We start from the raw sequence: 16788 nt of genomic DNA, 5'->3' as shown, positions 1-16788 counted from the left end.
AAGAGGAGAATGTAGAGGAAGGATAACCTAAAGAGGTTGAGCCATGCAAGAAGAAAGGAAAGGTGATAATCACTAAACCTACAAAGTCTTCCAATGTTGTGCTTACAAGAAAATCCAAGAAGAAACTAAAATTAGGAGATGATGATGAAGATTTTGTGTTTCATAAGATTGCTCCTATATTTGAGTATAAGATGAAAAGACTAAATAATGATATTGGCATGTCGGAATTCAAATATCTTAGGTATGATACTAGGAGTGCAAAAGAGAAGAAACAAATAGAAGACGCCCTAGTGACATAGGTGGAAAAGTGGAAATATTCCGCTGAAGAACTAATCCATCAAGTTCCTAAAAATATTATAAAGGTAGTTACTAGTATGCGAGAAAGCACTTAATGTTGCAAAAGACATCAGAGAAAAGACTTATAGGAATTTTTTGCCTAATCTATCAGACAAGGAAGTGGAGGAATCATTGAAGAAAAATGCACAGAAGCTTACACCTAGATTCATTGCATTGTTTATCCTATGAAAGGGCATAGAATCTATTGTTAAGTCAAACATAACTTCATGGAAGAATATCTATGGGATGCAAAAACTCATTGGTCATGTTGTGCAAATTAATGACAATGATGGTGAAAGAGATGATATGAATAAAGATAATGAATAGGTAGAAATAAATGAGGATGAAATTGAAAATCCAGAAGATGTTGATTAAGAGGTTCAAGAAGTTGAAGGCGGAGATCTTCCTAAGATTCATAGTATTGTAGATTCTGATGTAGAGAAGATAGCTATAGATGTGATAGCCTCTTATTCTCATTCTACAAGAAAATCCTTAGAGTAATTCAGTTCATAGAGTAATGTAAAAACTATATCTCCAAACACCCAACCAATCTCTAGAATGACCTTACCAAGTGCTACAATGACTGAAGGGTCTATCATTTTATCTACCAAGAAACAACCTTAGATTGTTCAAGCATCAGGCTTGATCGAGAAAAACAAGGTATTCCTATTGTTAGTATCATTTCTTCTATTCCTATATTTTTTTATGTCTCTACTATTGCAACAATTGTTTCTATATTGAGTGTATCCACACCTAGTACAATGACAATTGAGACTCAGTCTTAACAAAGCACTAAAGTTTTGAATAAGGGAAAAGATGTTCCCTCTAATATTTACAAAGAAAAGGGTCAAGAGATTGAAACCTCCAAAGAAGAAATAGATCAGGATGAGAACATTAATTTTCCAAATTGGCATACCTCTAACCTCATTCAAGAAGAGATGGATATCCTTGGAGAGCTCTAGAAGAAAATAGTAAGGTAAAAAAAATTTAGAGTTGAAAGAAAATAGAGAAATCAAGTATTTGAAGACATTAAGAGCATATTGGTTGATGCTCTTGGCATTGAGGTTGATGAGAAACAACCCATTTGGACTAGCTTGCGGAAATTGTTCACAAGTATAATGAGGAGTTAGATGGACAAGATAAACTTTTACAGAGGGTAGAGAGAAATTTTGAAAACAATATTTTGGAGAAGGAAGCATAGAAGATAGTCACTGACGAATGGAATTATTCAATATTCTTACTACATTTAAAGGTTGTATAAACAATGTTGTTAATTTTTTAATCAATTTGAGTAATATATCTTTCTTTACCAAGGAATTTAAAGAAAAATTATCAAAGATAGATGAGGACATGAAGGCAAGTGTACATAAATTGTCACTTGACCCTAGTAGTAGCTCTGTACATTTTGTGAAGATCAAGTACTTGACAGACCTTTATGAAAAACTATTAAGGGAAGAAGCTAGGATTAGAGATACACCTATAGAAATTCAAGGTAGGATTCTTCCAAACATGGATGCAATCCAGAAATGCATTACACATGCAAAAACATTAATCCATGATAACAATCTCTCCATAGCCGACCACATGATGTAATTATTAGTAGAAGTGTAGATAGTTGTGCATGCATCAATGGTATTGCAAAAGAATTGGGACAAGACCATGGCAATAATTTTTAAGGTGCATAGTGATTTCTTGTCACATTTTGGTATTATCTTTTAAACTTTTTTTTTTTTGCATTTTTTGGCATTTGTGTCAGAAAGCAGGAGTTGTGTATCATACTCTAGATATATGTATAGAAAAGTTGAGATATATTGTATGGGGGAGTATGTATACACATGTATAGAATGGGAGATGTAAATATGAAGGAGAAAATATGTTTACAAAAAATAATTTTGAAAAGCCAAAAAATATAGAGTAAGAGGTTATCGAGCTATAATAGTAGACAGTAGTCCAACCCGAGTTGAAGACCCAAATTGTTGATAAAGGAAGTTTTAATATGTTTATAAATTTATTTTTGAAAAACCCAAAAAATATAGAGTAAGAGGTTACTTAGCTACAACCGTAGACAATAGTCCAAATTGAGTTGAAGACCCAAATTGTTGATAAGGAAAGTTTTTTTTTAACAGTATTTTGGGCACTCAAATTTTGGGTATGATAACTATTTTTGTCACTAATGCCAAAGGAGGAGATTATTGACCTTATGTTCAAATAATTTGTCTATTATTGACTCACCACTTAGCCAGTTGGTTTCATTTCTATTGAGCTCTATAGTTGCTTTCGAGCTCCTACAGTTGCTACTGAGCTAGATAGATAGATTACAGTTCATGACAAGCATCACCATGTCTAGCAAGAATCTAAGATTGTTTGCAATGTTTTTTGAGCCTTCCAATGTCTACTGAGATACTAAGGCTAAACACAGTGTTACAAGAGTGTAGCAGAAGCTATCAAGCATTCTAGTGCAAGTGATGAAGATGTTAGTGTTGATTAAGTCATGCAATGTCAACCACACATCTATGTATCTACCAAACTCTTAGTGTTCATTGAGTTATACAATGTGAACTAACTCCTACTAATCAAAGTGATTAGTATGGGTTAAGCTTCAATATTAACTGAGTTCCAAATTTTGTCAAGTGTTGACAATGTTTCATGAGTTGTCTTCAGAACCCAAGTTGCAATAGCTATCTGACTTTGTGAATTATGATGAATTAGGTATTGTAGCCGACTTTAGAAAGAAGATAATTGGATTGGTATATATGTAATACATTATCTCATATCTAAATGAAATTAATGTAAGTAAGTATGAAGCAGATGAGTAAAAACTAGTAAAGGCTACAAGAAGGATAAGGAAAAGAAGAGACTTACCTATCAAAACATGGTGATCATTGTAATTCAATGAATCTCACTCAACAAATCAAAATTGCAGATTAGGAATTGGATACTAGTTCATCCTAATAGGTGCACTAGCCAAATCCTCTAACAAGATAGACTTAACAATCTTATTCCAAATCTCGTAATGGAGTGCATATTTCATTGTATGTTTTTAAAATCATTTTACGAGGTGGACCTCATAGTCCTTATTTCCCCTAATAGGGAAGGTCATTGGAAGTGACCAATTATAAGCTTGTGGGTATCATCCCCACCTAAGGTTTACTTTTTATTTGGAAGGTTTCTACATTACCATATCACATGATGGAATTAAAGAGGATACTAAGATACCTAAAGGAACAAAATACTATGATTTATTGTATTAAAAAAGTGATAAGTTTGGACTGAAGGTATATATATATGTTGCTTGGGAAAGAAACATTAATAATAGAAAAAACACAAGTAGAGTAGCTTTCTTATTTGGTATAAGATTTATTTAATGGACAAACAAGAAGTAGAACTATATTTCACAATCCACAAAAGAAGTTGAATATGTTTCTACAATAGTGAATTTTTGAAATGTTATATTTATCAAGAAATTATTGAAAGTTATGAAGGAAGAGATCACTAAACATCTTGTGACTTATTGTGGTAACACAAGTACTATAAACATATCAAAAAATCATGTGATGCATACAAAGATAAATTATATGATTGAGATCAAGTATCATTACTTAAGAGAGCTAGTACAAGAGAAAGAATTTTGATTGCAATATATGTAAACACAAAGGAGTAGTTGGCTTACATATTCACTAAGGCACTACCTAAGGAAGTTTTTTAAGTATGTAAGAGGTAAGTTAGGCATCATTCCCCTATCTAGAGAAAACTAAGAAGAGATTTTGTAGTGAATCAAATCCTATTTTCATAATATCATGACATTGAGTTATGCAGGTCATACTTTAGGAATTGCCTAAAGTTGTAAGAAGGAAAATTAGGGAAATGACACATAAGTAGAAGAAGGTACAAGAATTTGATGTTGATATGACATTTTTGTATTAGTCAAACCAGTGACATGAGATGTGTATGGTATGTCTTTGGCATTATTGTCAAAGAGGGAGATAATAGCATAACTAAGTTACTATACAAAGATAGAAATAAAGAGGGAGAGTATGAAATTGAGTTACCATATTGATAAGAATGTGGGAGAAATTTATCAGGATCAATGAGAGAATGATTTTTGTTAGGAGGGGTTCATTTTTTCTAATGTTTCTATAGTGACAGAACATGTATTGATTTGATGGAGATGTTGGTATCTCTAACTATTGTTATCTAATAGTGTTAAACACTTAGTCATTTACTAGGTAGAGGTAGATGATCATCACTATGAAAAAGCTACCATATATAGGCTGAGTCATATACATAAGTATGTATGTACTAAGCTCTATGGGAGCTAAGTAAGTGTGTGGTCATTGAGTATTTTATATACAAGATGGGATCAACACCTACTGAGAGGTTTAAGAATATAAGTTTTGAGTTACGTAATGCATGCCAAGCACAATACAGACTGAGCAATAAAAATGCTACATATCAAAAAATAGTAAAGGCCAAGCAATGTAGAGTATGCATAAAAGTTAGAAATGATACATAATTTGATGCAAATCATTTTCAAGCCAACATGGAAGGAACATTTACTATTTGTAGAAGTTGTTACATTACGTGTTTATGAGATGGATCACAAACCCCTATGTTTTGTGATCAACAATTTAGATGAAGAGGAAAAATATGGAAGCATATAGAAAACTCTTTACAAAACTATTTAAATGAAGAATATTTTAACCTACTCATATGATGGAGAAGATAGAGACAAGGAATAATATGTGAATGGTGAAGTGAAGGATCAAAGATCATATTAGAAGTCAATGGAAGTGTTCTATTATTTCTTAGTACAGAAAGTGACCTATAAGGAGTACTGAAGGGGAATAACATTTTTATCAGATCAAAAGAGAGGATTAGTCTATAAGGAGAAGACTTGAAATCAGCTTACACAACATATCAAGAGTCAAGTACTAAATCACTTTTAATAAAATTGAATTAGGGTAAATGTCATAACAAAGTGGTCTTGATAGATCTTTGTAAATCTCCTAATAGTTTCCTTACTTTATTATAAGTGTTAAATCCTCTAAAAAGGTGAGACTTAGTAGTCTTAAACACTTTTAATAGGGCAAACCCCTCATAGGGTAGACCATATATTATGATCAAACATTGTAACCCTAACATGTTAACTTTATTATTGTAGTAGTGAATATTTGTAGGGGTCATCCCAAGCCCAATTTTACCTTCACCTTAGTGGCTTTCTAGGTAACAAATATTATCGTATGTAATTATTTTCATGCATGTGATAGATTATATTTAAATGTTACAACAAGTTTACTTTTAAAAGTTTTACATGAACAAGATAATTTGTGAATGTGTGAATAGATTATTGAAAAGTAAAAGTGCTTAATATTATGAGTCACCCCACCTATTAGTATCTTGTTATCCTATCTATACTTCTATCAGTCAAAAATTGGTATTAGAGCAAGTTGGTTCTCTGATAAAAGCTTAATCACTTGAAGATTAGATCTTGGAGATGGAGTCTTTTAAACTGGACATGGTTATTAACAATTAAGTGATTGACATCCAACTCATACTACACAAATTTGAGAAAGAAAGACAAGATCTAAGGAAATCCCTAAAAAGAAGAAATGAATTGGTCATCCAAGATTAAATAAAAATTCCTATGAAGAAGTTGAGACTAAAGGATTGTTTGAATCAATCAATCCAAATGAGAAAGAATTTGTAGATATACTTGACAAGTAAAAACTCCCAAATAAAGAAATAAGAGGATTGAAAAGAGAACATGAAATCCAATTAGTAAGATTATGTTTAGTGACCAAGAAAAAGGGAAAAGTTAAAGAAGAAAGGGTTATGGTTAAGGAAGACAAAAGGGTAATGGCTACTATACTTGATGAAATGATATTAGATGTGGAGAACTTAGAAACACTTAATTGGACATGATGAATCAACTAATGCTTGCAAATTAGGAATTGAATTAAAAGGATGTTGAAATTGAACATCTCAAATCACAGAAGGACATACTGAAGAATGAATTGAAAATTAAGAAATAATGTATGGAGAGATTCAATAAATCAAAAGAAGAAATAAAATACTTTGAAGAACTTGTGAAGTTTTCTAGAAGTATTGATGGCTCAAAACACTCATCTACTGACCAATGGGAATCATCTAGGAATGGAGAACTAAGGTATGCAAAGTCAAAGGACAAACCACCATCATACCATTATGGAAAAAATTGGTCATACTACAAAAAATTATCAAATAAAACATGGTATGCAAAAGCCTAAACCTAAATTTAGTGGTTACTAATTTTACTGCAAGAAACAAGGGCATCAAATGCATGAGTGTAGGTCAAGAATGAGGAATACATCTACTACACTTAGATTTTAAGGACATTGCTATAACTATCAAAAGTATGGGCATACAACATGTGAATGCATATCATAGACAAAACTTTATTGGACAAATCAAAGGTAGAATTATGCACCTAATAATGCATGTTTCAAATGTCACAAGTTTTGACATATACGAAAGAATTGTAGGACTCAAGTACAATCAACAAGTCAAACAAAAGACAAAGGTACATGTAAAATACACATTGAACAAGTAAAGAAGGAGATGATTCAAAAATGGAAAAGTAAAGAAGAAGATGGAAATAGTGGAGCAAATGGAGCTAAGGTCACCCAATTCAATGCAGAAGTTGATAATGTCATCTCAAAGAAAGAAAAGGTATTTATTGAATTGTATATTTAATTGATATATCATGCATTAGTTCTTACATGAAATGTGTCAAAGATCATATTCACATATATAAAAGATGCATAAGAATATATTTGTGAAACAATATTAAACATCGATAAAAATTATCTATGTCAATTGAGCATGTTAACCTCATAATGGTTTTTGACACTTGAGTGTCAATACACTTAACCACTTTCTATATTGTAGCTTAGTACACCATGTATGCTGAGCCACAACATGAGCCGAGTCAGGAAAGACTTCAGGTGCCGAGTGATCTTCATGTGCCGAGTAGTCTTCAGGTGCTGAGTGAAGATCAAGTGCCGAGTGAAGATCAGGTGTCACGTGAAGTTCAAGTGCCGAATGACTTTAGGTCCCAAGTACGATACAAGTGCCGAGTGATAGTTAAGTTTTGAGTCATAGATAATGCTAAGAAATACAAAAATGCAACAGGTGCTGAGTAAGCCAGTTTGTTATTAGTGCCAAGCATCTGGAATCAGCAAGTGTCGAGTAACACAGAATATACATATGAGTTTGTAACTTCATTGATTCATATGTAAACCATTTTCATGACTGACATGTGATGAATCTTGAAGAATTAACTTATAAGATCAAATATTTTGTATTTCCTATGCAATCTACATGCAGCCAATAAGAATAATGAAGAACGCATGCAGCCAATAAGAAAAGTGCAAGGAATGAGCAGAAAGAAAAGATTCAATATGGATCATAGATCCATACCTAACCCTAAATCCTCGAATGAATTTATAAGGAAGACGAAGTTTCATTGTAAATGTGTGAGTATGGACAAGGGTGTGTAAGGAAAAACTATTTCAGAGCAAAGAATATCATATCTCAGAGGATCAAGATTAGAGAAAGTAGATCAAGTGTCTATATTTAGCAATCAAAGGATTGTAATCTATCAGGTTTATTGTACCTAATACTCTCTAGCAATTGTATTAGAATGAAAACCCTATAGTGATAGGTTAGATTAATAGCTATTTTGTAGAAACCTTTAAATAGGTGATTAAATCCTTTAATAGGGTGACACTTTATGTAAAGTGTTTGAAATCGTTTAACCAGGTCACTATTGATATAGTGTAAAGCCTTTAACAGGGTAGATCATCAGAAGTGGTCAAACATTATTACTGCACTAAATCTTGTGGGTATCATCCCCACCCCAATTTTACCTTCTTATTTCTAGAGGGTTTTTATGTTACCAAATCTCAAGTGTTATGTGGTGATGCTTATGTGTTTTCTGATAATTGTTTGATATGTTTATATGCATGCAATCTACTTTCAGTTAAAAGGTTTTAATGGTACAAATACAATACTTTCAGTTTAAAGGTTTTAATGGTAAGAATTGAGAAAATCCTTGAAAAGAAGGAAGGATATAGCCATAGCTGAGAATGATATAAACTACAAGGAGATTGCTACCACAAAACTGTGTGCCAATGGAGACACTAAAGAGTTTGATGCAACAATAGCAGAACTGATGGAGAAAAACAAAGTTCAAGGAGAGGAGATAAGATCTCTAAAGATGGAACATGACTCACAAGCCATAATGTTATGTGAAATCACTAAACAAAAGAAAAGAGTAGGTGAGGATAGAGTCATGATGAAAAATGAAAAAAGAAATCTTGCAAACATACTTGATGAAAAATGAACTGAATTAACAAGGATCTAAAACATGCAAATGGATACACTTGCCCAAATGATGAACCTTCATCATGAACTCAATATGAAAGATATTGAGATCTCTACTTTGAAAATGTAGAATGAAAAAATGCAGAATGAATTGAATAGAGAAAAAGAGGTAGCCAAAAATCTCAACAAGTCAAGTGAAGCCATCAAGTATTTTGAACAGTTGCAAAAATCCCCAAGATCTACCCATGATGCATCGAGACTTGGATACAATAGCACTGAAGTTGGAGAATCATCAAAGAGTGTTGAACAAAAGGATGATACAGGTAAGAATTCAAAACCCACTTGTCATTATTGTAATAAAAAGGGGCATATTGCTAATGCTTGTAGGAGTAGGAGATTCAATCAGCCAAATATACCCAAGAGCAAGAGTTACTATCACAAGTGCAACATGCAAGGACATATGACACAAGATTGTAGATCTAGAGTTACAAGGACACACAAATTTGAGGGACACTATCATAATTGCAAGAAGTATGGACATAGAGCATTTGAATGTAGATCAAAGCCTATGTGGACATCAAATCAACCAGCAAAATGAAAACAAAATGAAAGTCACTATCGTTGGGATTACAACACCAGGTATAGTTGTTATTATTGTCAAGAATATGGACATATACCACAGAACTGCATAAGAACACATTTCAAAGGGAACTATAAAAGATGGTTGAATCAAACCACATGTTTCAGTTGTCTGAAAATTGGTCATACCAATAAAAATTGTCCTACAAGGTCAAAGGCACCCAAGACTGAAGAAAATAACAGCAAAGAAAAGATTGATGTCAAAAAGATAAGGGGGCAAATGAACAAGACTTGGAAAAAGAAAGATAAATGCAACACATCAAGTGGAGGGATCACTTCACCCAATGGGTCAAGTGATCACACTTCATCAAACTAAGCATGAGAAGTATATGGGATTGATATACAAAGTTATATCACACATCAGTCCCAAGACAAATAAGCAATGAAAAGTATAAATCTGCATGAGACAAGATGTCAAGACAAAATCTAAATGATGTTGCCGAGCTATCTTTGGATACCGAGTTAAACTCCAACACATGTCGAGTTCCTAATAGCGATTGAGTTGATAACTGATGCCAACTTGGTTAACTCCAATGGAAGCCAAGTAAAGTGGAAATGTAGTACAAGCCAAGTAATGTTAAAATCCTTTAGAAGCTGAATTGGTAGTTGAGCATTTAATGTGATGAAAATAGGGTATATTATCGTGATTCCAATCAGTTTTCCTCATCACGATCAAGAAGAAAAGAAGAGAAAGAGAGCAGAGCAACTTCATAGCAAAGAATCCAACATTTCAAGAAGATTGCAACATCTCTCAATGCATTTTCATCAATCTTGAGGTATTTTTCATTTGTGTCGAGCTACGTAGTTTCATATTTTGTAAAAAGGAAACCCTAGTTTGCATAAATAGTGTCAAGTTCCAACAAAACCGAGGACAAAGAGTCATTTGAAGTTCAATTAGTGTCCAATGAGGTCAAGCAACCTATTTTTCATCCCATTCCTAAAGTTTCATACAAAAACAACCCAGTCGGAGCTCTCTCCCAAATAGTAATGGTTCAAGATGTGAGAAGATGCTACAATTGTAAGATAGGATCCCTAGGAGATATGGAGATAAGGAAAGCCTATGAGAAGTTGTGCATAGATGGAGTCTTAAAAGATGAATTCAAAATTTTTGAAAGAAAGGGTTTAACTCGACTTTGAGCTTTCCCACCGTATTCAAAATAGAATGGGTTAAACTTGTGTTAAGCATAATTCATGGTGGAAGTTTGTGGTTAGAAGATATTCCCATCAAATTAACCAAAGAAATCATACATAGGGTGACTGGTTATCCTACCCTAGATTAGTTCAAAACCTTGAGAAGTGAATTGAAGGAGGTTATTGAAAAGAAAACTGGTGCTCGATGGAATAAGAGAGGAATGACAATTCACACCATTCAGGATCCTCTAGTTGAGTTTTTTGTTAGAGCCATTGCCCATAAGTTTTATCAATCTAGTAGATTCAATAGTGTGCCATGTATTGTAGAAGATGTAGGTTACAAATTGGTGAAGAAGGATCATATTATGGTCTTGCAGAACTGCAACTACAACAGATTACTGAAAACCTTGCTGCTATAAGAAGGACAAAGGGTGCTCAATGAAAATTTGGAGCAATTCTAGTTTGTATATTCTTTTATGTTCAAAATGAGTTTCCCTCTTTTGGAAAAGTTACATGGAGGAATGATAGAACTATCATTGCCCAAATCAATGAATATATAGAAAAAATGGGAGAAAATTTTGATACCCTGATGACAAGTTACTTTGGAGATTTTAAGAAATCCATGAAGCAAAGGGTAAGAATACCAGTTTCTTTAGTAGAAAAACATGTTAATGATATATTCTTCTTGGTTGATATTGAATTTACCTAAATTCAAGCTACAATTCCAAGAGTGAGATGGCTAAGGCCATTTGGATATGAAATCAATGTTGATCAGGCATCTGGAGCAATAACTACATTATTGGCAGAAGAGATAGCTAAAAGTGCTCCACATTTTGGCACTTATGATGTAGTAAGATCAAAAATAAATATAAAATTAAAGATTGCTTCCACATTAAATAAGAAAGACAATTTGTTAAAGAAGAGGCTGAAGCAGAAGAAGAAGAAGATGACAATGATGATGATGAAGATGAACAAGAACAAGGCCCAACAGAATTAGCTCAAGGCCTAGGTGAAGAGAAGGAGAAAGGTGCCGAGGAAGAAGAATCCAAGGAAGCACCAATTGAAGTTGAGTCAAAGAAAAGAAAGGAAATAGAACAGCCTCCAACTCAGCAAAAATCAAATAAATCTGCCATGCCATCACCTCAAAAGCCTACAATACAAGCTGCAACAAGGGCCTCCACTCAAAAGGCTAAATAGGAAGCTACAAAGAAGAAACCAATCAAGGAAACATAGGAAGAGCTGAGGAAAAGAAGAAGATATGTGGCTCAACCTGATACAGATGAAGAAGATCAATCTGAAAAGGTAAGCCATTCTTCAGTTGATACTTTATGTAAAAAGATTGGAAATGGTGATTTAAGTAACTTAAATAAAGTTGATTTCAATAAGTTTACTAAAGAAGAACATAATAGGATAGAGGAAACAATTTATGGAATGATGGCATAGTTCAAGTACACTCCACTTGAACTAGATGGACAATTGCCAAATGAACTATTTGAAATTGTAGAAGATAGATGGCATTTTTGTTTGAAAATGGAGAAAGAGATAAGGGAATCAACCCTAGCAAGCGTATTGCCTGATTTAACTAAGGAAAAAATAAAGAAAGTAGTCAAAAGGCATAATACTAGCTTTACACTAAAGTACAGGGCATTCTTCATTCTCCAAAATAAGATAGAAGAAATTGTTCAAAGAACAATGAAATCATAGAAAAAATTGTACAAAAAGATTGAAGATTTTCTTGATGAAGAATACAAGGAAGAAGTTATTGCTCCACTAGAAGAGAGAAGAAAAAGGAGAGAAGAGAAGAAAGTAGTAGAGAAGGGAGAAGAAGAAAAGAAAGAAGAAGAAGAGAAAGATGGAGAGGAGGAAGAGATACAAAAACAAGATGCAACAGAAATAACTGAGCAAGAGTAGTAACCAGACCAGAATGTGCAAGACACACAATTGCCATCCTCTAGCCCTCCTCATGTACCCATCACGCCTATAGAAACTTTAACTATAAAAGATGTTCCTAACACTTCTTGTTAGAACATCAATCCATTAACTACAAAAGATCTCAAAAGAATCCTTGACCAATCTACACAACAAGCAATATTATGTGTAGATCCAGTATTAGTCTGTATGGATGAACTGCAAAAACTAGTAGAAAGCATAGTTAGAGATAAGGTGAATCCACAAGAACCACCTTCCATCATCTCTATAGCTACTAGTAGTCAACCTCAAATTTCAACAGTTATTTCAACAGGCATAGTTGACACCACAATATAGAAGCCGAGTGCAGCTATAGAAAAAGGAACAAAACAAACAGGATAGACTATTACATCTGATCCTATAGCACAAACACAAGGTGCACTTCCTAAGATTAACATAATTGATCAAGATAGTAAATAGAAGGAGGAGAAAATAGTGGAAACCCCTAAAGAGAAGAAGGCAATACAAACATTGATAAATTTTCCTACCTCGGGAACTCCTTCACAATAGCCATTGCAAATATCTACATTAGGATCTAGTACTACAAAAGTTGCAAGGGTGCTTCACTATGGAGACCTTGAATTAGATGAGGAGATAGTCATACCAGGTTATGACTCAAAAACAATAACCATTGATCAAATCAATGAGGTGCAGGAAGTGCTGAATAGGAGAAAGAGATAAGAGATACTTAGGAAGGAGTATAAACAAAAGCAAACACTACATGAGATTAAGGACATCTTTATGGATGCCTTCAGTTTGCAGTCACCAGATGAGTCAAAGCATATCATGGAGCAATTATTAGATATTGTTGACCGGGTGACAAATGAAGACCAGGAAACAAATGTAAAACTTATGGAATAGTCTGAAAGAAAATTTCAAGGAAAAGTGAATGAGAAAATATCTAGTGAAATAGCACTTTCACAAGTTGAATTGGAAAATTTAATAGACAAAGTGAAAAAGGTACTTGAGAATATATTCTCATTGTACAAAAAGTTGTGTGACTTTTCATACTTCACATAGGAGATAAGCCAAAAGATACTGAGCTTGGAGAAAAATGTAAACATTTCAAGCATACAGCTACCAAATGATCTAGCTCAAAGTGAGAAGCATTTTGCTCAATCGCTTCACACTCAGAAAGAAATAGCTATATTAACAGAAAAAGAGGCCAATATCAAGGCCAAATTGATACAACTTCAGTCCTCCATTACCACACATTTGGAAATACTCCATAAGGAACAAGTCTATGCAGAAATTGTTCTCAAGAAAGGTCCTAATCTTTCTGCTTCAGATGGACTTATTCATCTTGCTACAGAGACTTCCATCAAGTACAAGTCACTAGAAATTGCTTTGAACAATTGGGATGTAGCTCTCAAGATAATTATGGAGGTAAACAACACATTTTTGGCAAAATATAGTCTTAACCCTTAAAACCCTTTGACATAAGTGTCAAAAAGGGGGAGATAAGAATAAAAGGGGGAGATATTAACTAAGGGGGAGATACTATAAGATGCATATGAGAGAATGGGGGAAACAAACAAAACCAAGGAGAGCATGATATACAGATAATGGCACAAACAACCAACTCAGGGGGAGTTACAATAATTTTGAGGTATATATTGTAAGTTACACAAATTTTGAATAAAGCTTTTTTTTTAAAACCTCTGTATATACCGAGCAGATTAGTTAATGTACTCATAAGGTCAGTTAAGTGTTTTGGTCACTCATGTCAAAGGGGGAGACTATTAACCTCATAATAGTTTTTGACACTTGAGTGCCAATAGACTTAACCACTTTCTATATTGGAGTCGAGTACACCATGTATGCTGAGCCACAACATGAGCTAAGTCAGGAAAGACTTCAAGTGCTGAGTGATCTTCATGTGCCGAGTAGTCTTTAGGTGTCGAGTGAAGATTAGGTGCTGAGTGAAGTTCAGGTGTCGAATGAATTTAGGTGTCGAGCATGATACAAGTGCCGAGTGATATTTAAGTGTTGAGTCATAGATGATGCTGAGCAATACAAAAATGCAACAGGTGTCAAGTAAGCTAGTTTTTAATTAGTGCCAAGCATCTGAATCAGCAAGTGCCAAGTAACACATAATGTACATATGAGTTTTTAACTTCATTGATTCATATGTAAACCATTTTCATGACCGACATGTGACAAATCTTGAAGAATTAAATGATAAGATAGAATATTTTGTATTTCCTATGCAATCTACATGTAGCCAATAAGAATAATAGAGAAGCCATTCAACCAATAAGAAAAGTACAAGGAATGAGCGAAAAGAAAAGATTCAATATGGATTGTAGATCCATACCTAACCCTAAATCCTTGAATGAATTTATAAAGAAGATGAAGTTTCATTATAAATTTGTGAGTATGGACAAGGGTGTGTAAGGAAAAACTATTTTAGAGCAAAGAATATCAGATCTTAGAGGATCAAGATTAGAGAAAGTAGATCAAGTGCCTATATTCAGCAATTGACGGATTGTAATCTATCAGGTTTATTGTACCTAATACTCTCTAGCAATTGTATTAGAATGAAAACCCTATGGTGATAGGTTAACTTAATAGCTATTTTGTAGAAACCTTTAAATAGGTGATTAAATCCTTTAACAGGGTGACACTTCATGTAAAGTGTTTGAAATCCTTTAACTAGGTCACTATTGATACAGTATAAAGCCTTTAACAGGGTAGGCTTTTAACAAGATAGATCATCAAAAGTGGTCAAACACTATTACTGTAGTAAGTTTTGTGGGTATCATCCCCACCCAGTTTTACCTTCATATTTCTGGAGGGTTTCTGGGTTACCAAAATCTCAAGTGTTATGTGGTGATGCTTATGTGTTTTCTCATAATTGTTTGATATGTTTATATTCATGCAATCTACTTTCAGTTAAAAGGTTTTAATGGTAAAAATACAATACTTCTAATTCAACACCCCCCCCCCCCCCCTCTCAGAAGCATTCTTCCTATTTGAATATTCCAACAGAGCATTGTTCCATGGATCAAGCACTTTAGAAGCAAACTAATACAGAGATCGAGTGAAATGGAAGAGACCAACTTGTAAAGAAAATAACTACTTCAAAGGCACCAACATTGATTGAGAAATCTAGCTTCCACCTACCTAAGTACACAACAATAAATGGAAACCCTAAATTGATGTATATATCAAATTTTGAAGATATTATCTCACAACTTGCATACACATTTCAAGAGCACAAAGAAATTAGCAGATTTGAGTGACTAAGAAAAATATTTCAAGAGTGATTTGGACAAGAAGCTTGAACAAGTGAAGATTTGAACCATGTCAAGTAATTCAGATGAGAAAGAAAATACTTCAAATTCTAACAAAGAAAATGACAACTTCATCCACAATAGGAATGAGCTAAGAAGTTAATAAAATCTAACTAGTGAAGAGTGATGCTTGTCCTCCACCAAAGTTTTGTTTCCAAATATTGCAATGAAAGGTGATTGAATGGGTGCACTATCCTCAATGCCACCCAAAGTTATTATGATCCATGATGTAAGGAGTTATTATATGTGTAAGATTACATAAGTATGATATAATGAGATAAGAGAAAAATATGAGAAGTTATGTAATGAAGGAATTTTGAAGGATGAATTTAAAGTTGTTGAGGAAAGGATTAATTTGTGCCCTAGAATTTCCAAGGAATTTCAAGATTGAATGGATCAAAATTAGTTTAAAATCAACATTTGTTATGTGAAGTTTTGGTTACAAAATGGAACCATGGAAATCATTAAGAAAATGATTCAAAAAGATATAGGCTATCAAACCCTAGATAATAAGAAAACCATGTGATGCCCCAGTAAAGAGGAAATTGAGGCAAATATAGGTACCAAGTGGAATGGATGAGGTTTTTCCATTACAAACATCTCTGATCCACTAATCAAATTTTCTATGATGATAATAGCTCACAAATTTTACCAGTCAAGTAGACTGAATAGTGTGTCATGTATGGAAGTGGATCAAGCATGGGGGATAGTGATAAAAGATCATGAATATAATATTATAGAGATTCAAAGACTACATCTGGTAGGAAATCTATCATTTATTAGAAAATAAAAGAACTTAATGTGTAAGTTTGGATACATCATATGTATTTAATTTTACATCCAGAGATATTTCCCTAGTATTGGTAGTACTTTTTGGAAAAAAAAAACTAGTGAAAAGATAAATAAATTAATACATTACTCAATTAGGAACAAATTTTGAGAATGTGATGGGTGCTTACTTTGAGGAAATCAAACAAAGAATCAAGATGAGGATGAGAATACCTAAATAATAAGTAACAACGTATTAAAATGACATATGTTTTCTTGTAGATAC

This window comes from Cupressus sempervirens, chromosome 10 (genome assembly GCF_028749045.1).
Source record: "Cupressus sempervirens isolate cs-2001-9-10 chromosome 10, ASM2874904v1, whole genome shotgun sequence".
Taxonomy (NCBI): Eukaryota; Viridiplantae; Streptophyta; class Pinopsida; order Cupressales; family Cupressaceae; genus Cupressus; species Cupressus sempervirens.
The sequence above is the reverse complement of the archived record's forward strand: the minus strand, read 5'-3'. Positions refer to the sequence as shown.